At 48.6% G+C, this 3055-nt stretch overlaps 1 long non-coding RNA gene across 1 annotated transcript in view; it reads left to right on the top strand.

Annotated features, from left to right (window-relative positions):
- Positions 1–1861, top strand: part of LOC130339669 (uncharacterized) — a 6257-nt gene extending 4396 nt beyond the window's left edge. The window contains exon 3 of the long non-coding RNA XR_008879987.1: positions 671–1861. This is a non-coding gene — a long non-coding RNA (uncharacterized LOC130339669). The remainder of the gene's footprint in view (positions 1–670) is intronic.
- Positions 1862–3055: the final 1194 nt, after the last annotated feature.

Here is a 3055-nt window from a genome sequence, read left to right as displayed (position 1 = left end):
TGGGGGGAATTACTAATGGGATAGCGCTTTCGTTATTTCTAGCTATGGAAAGAGTTCGACTGATTTGCTGATCGGGAGCAGCCGCGTTCGTATCCTCTGGTCGGGAGTTGGACAGTCGGCTGGAACCAACCTGCGTTCCTAGAGAAGGGGATCATTCCAAGTGGCAGCTTCCTCTACCTGTCGGGGAGTGTCGTAACAAGTGGAATAGTGGAAAAGGAACAGGAGTGTTGAAGGGGGGGGGGGGGACTTAAGGACCAGGGGAGGACTAAGGCTAGGTTTCCAGAGAAGGCAAAAGCACAAGAAAATAATGCCCAAAAATTACCATAACACAGGAAAAAGCAGTAGCAGTTTTTCTGTTTTTTTTTTGCACGTAAAAAAAGGGGGGAAACCTAGCCTTAGGGGTCTCTGGGAGCGGGAGTCTGGAGGAGGACTTATGGGTTTGGGGGAATTAGGGCTCGGCCACACTACGAAATTCCGCCAGCAGAATTTTGCTTGTTTTCAATGGGATGCTGCTGCTCTGTGCACACTACGGAAGACAGTGTGTGGTAGTATTATTTTTAGGGCATGATGTTTGGCAGGATAATATACACGGTACACAGGGTTTGGCAGTATTATATTTAGGTAGCATAGTCTCTTGAAGGGTTATAATGATTGTTGTCTTTATACTGAGGATGAGGATCGGCTGGAAAAGTGAGGAACCAATGATGTCCAGGCATCGAACTTTACAGAGGAAGATGGAGCTGGAAGAAGACATGGCGTCTGGACCAGATGAAGAAGAAAAGGAAAGACAACAGAGAAGATGTCTCCTGTGAGTCATTTTATGTTTGTGTATTCTCCTGACTGTCCCATTAAATCTCTCGTCACTTCTAAGTTTTGTAGTAATAATGGATGACACTGTACCCCAATTTGAGGCTTTAGCAGTTACAAAACTACAACTCCTATAACCGCTGAAGCTCTCCAGACAGAATGGGTGTTGTAGCTTTGCAACAGCTGGAAAGAGTGACTTGAACTGAAGTGATTTTAGACCATGCAGCCCATTTTATTTTAACGGGGGCCTGACTCCTGTGACACCCACCAAAAAAAAAAAAAAGGCAACAGTCTAATATGCCCAGGCCTATTCTTAGTAGTCAAAATTATTCAAATTCTAAGTGTATATATGTATGTAATGTATACTTACCTTGTTGTGGTGTCGCAGGACCTGCGGGTCACGTGATGCGTTCCAGAACTCTATGGTTTTCTAGTTAAGGACCTTTGGAGGTAGTCAGGTGATCACCCACCATGCATTGTAACGGTGAGTGACAGCTGACATTGGACCAATCCAAAACGGCCCTGCCCATATAAGGGAGCGGCGGCCATTAATCTCTCTTGTTCCTGCGCTGCTGATGAGGACGGATCTGCGCAGCTGTCATCAGCACTTGCTAGGCCTAAGCCCTGCGGCCACGGCCATCTCTCAAAAACTGTGAGTTACTTCAATCCCTGTTAACTCCGCAAAGATCACTGGACCTAAATAATCCCCTAAATCCAGCGCATCTCTGGAAGAAACCCTAATTCTAATGATTTCTGGATAATTCAGTGGTCCTCAGCATCTGTCAATCACTGCCGTGCTGAATAGAGACTTTGTTAATAAGACTGTTGCTGTTATTGGATGTACCGCAAATACCTCAGTAAAGTTTCACGCAAGTTCAAGTTCATCTTTGCTGTGGACATTCAGTTATTTATGCATGCACCTATCGTTTCTGGGAAGGGTGGCGATAGGCCGAAAATTTACCTCAGCGTATTAACCCTCACCCTGGCGTCACAAGTGGCAAGGGTTAAATTAACGCCTCATATACCAACACAGCAACACCCCATCTACACAACACCCCAAGGCACTTACCACATGGGCTTCTAGTACGGCCCCCCTTTATAAGCAGGGCCGGCGTTAGATAGGGGCAAACCAGGCAATTGCCTAGGGCCCCCATCCCCCAGGGGGCCCCCTGCCGGCTGCTCAGCATAAGCATGCACACGGGATGTGCCGGGTGTGCCTTGGCCGCGGCTGCCGCTGAGCATCCCGCAGGAGGCCCCCGTCACATTCTGGACATCCCTGTGTCCCGAAATATCTTTTCGGGACACAAGAATGTCTCTGTTACCTTTCTGTGGCGGCCCCCGCGTTAACTTTAAAAACGCAGGGGCCGCCGGGAGGTAGCGCACGCAGGGACCTCACTGACGTCACCCGTGTGTGTGCCCATAGCAATGGAGGAGCGGAGCATCGAGGAGGACGCACGCCGGCCGGTATGGTAAGTCACAAGCACCAGCTGGCAGTCCGTCAACTTCGGTGTTCCGACCACCTCCGGTCCCGGGACCTACTGCTATGGTCTATAGGCCATAGCAGTAGATTGTGACCCCGGATCGGAGGACCGGTGGTTGGAATACTGAAGTGGGGCAGTACACAGACATACAGCCTCCAGCCATACACTGTATATGGCTGAAGGCTGTATGTCTGTGGGGGAACTATAGTGCACCTAATGATGGGAACTATACTGTACCTAATGTTCAGGGCCAGATTAAGGCTGCCTAGAAGACTGAGCACTTCATTATGATGCCCCCCCCCCCCCTCCTGTTCTTCTTCATCTGGTCTAGACGCCATGTCTTCTTCCAGCTTCTTCTTCCTCTGTAAAGTTCGACGCCAGGACATCATTGGTTCCTCACTTTGCCAGCCAATCCTCATCCTCTGCATAAAGACAACAATCATTATAACCCTACAAGAGACTGTGCTTCCTAAATATAATACTGCCAAACATCATGCCCTCTAAAAATAATACTACCACCCACTGTGTCTTCCGTAGTGTGCACAGAGCAGCAGCATCCCATTGAAACAAGCGAAATTCTGCTGGTGGAAATTCGTAGTGTGGACAAGCCCTAATTCCCCCCAGACCCCTCTGCCCCCCAGACCCCTAAGGGGTAATTACAGTATTTATCTGCGTATAACACGCACTGGCATATAACACGTATCCTCATTTTCACAGGAAAATTTGAGGGAAAAAAATAAGCTCTGAACTATATGCCTCATCATCCC

Source organism: Hyla sarda, unplaced genomic scaffold (genome assembly GCF_029499605.1).
Source record: "Hyla sarda isolate aHylSar1 unplaced genomic scaffold, aHylSar1.hap1 scaffold_549, whole genome shotgun sequence".
Lineage (NCBI taxonomy): Eukaryota > Metazoa > Chordata > Amphibia > Anura > Hylidae > Hyla > Hyla sarda.
This window is presented reverse-complemented; position numbering and strand designations above follow the sequence as displayed.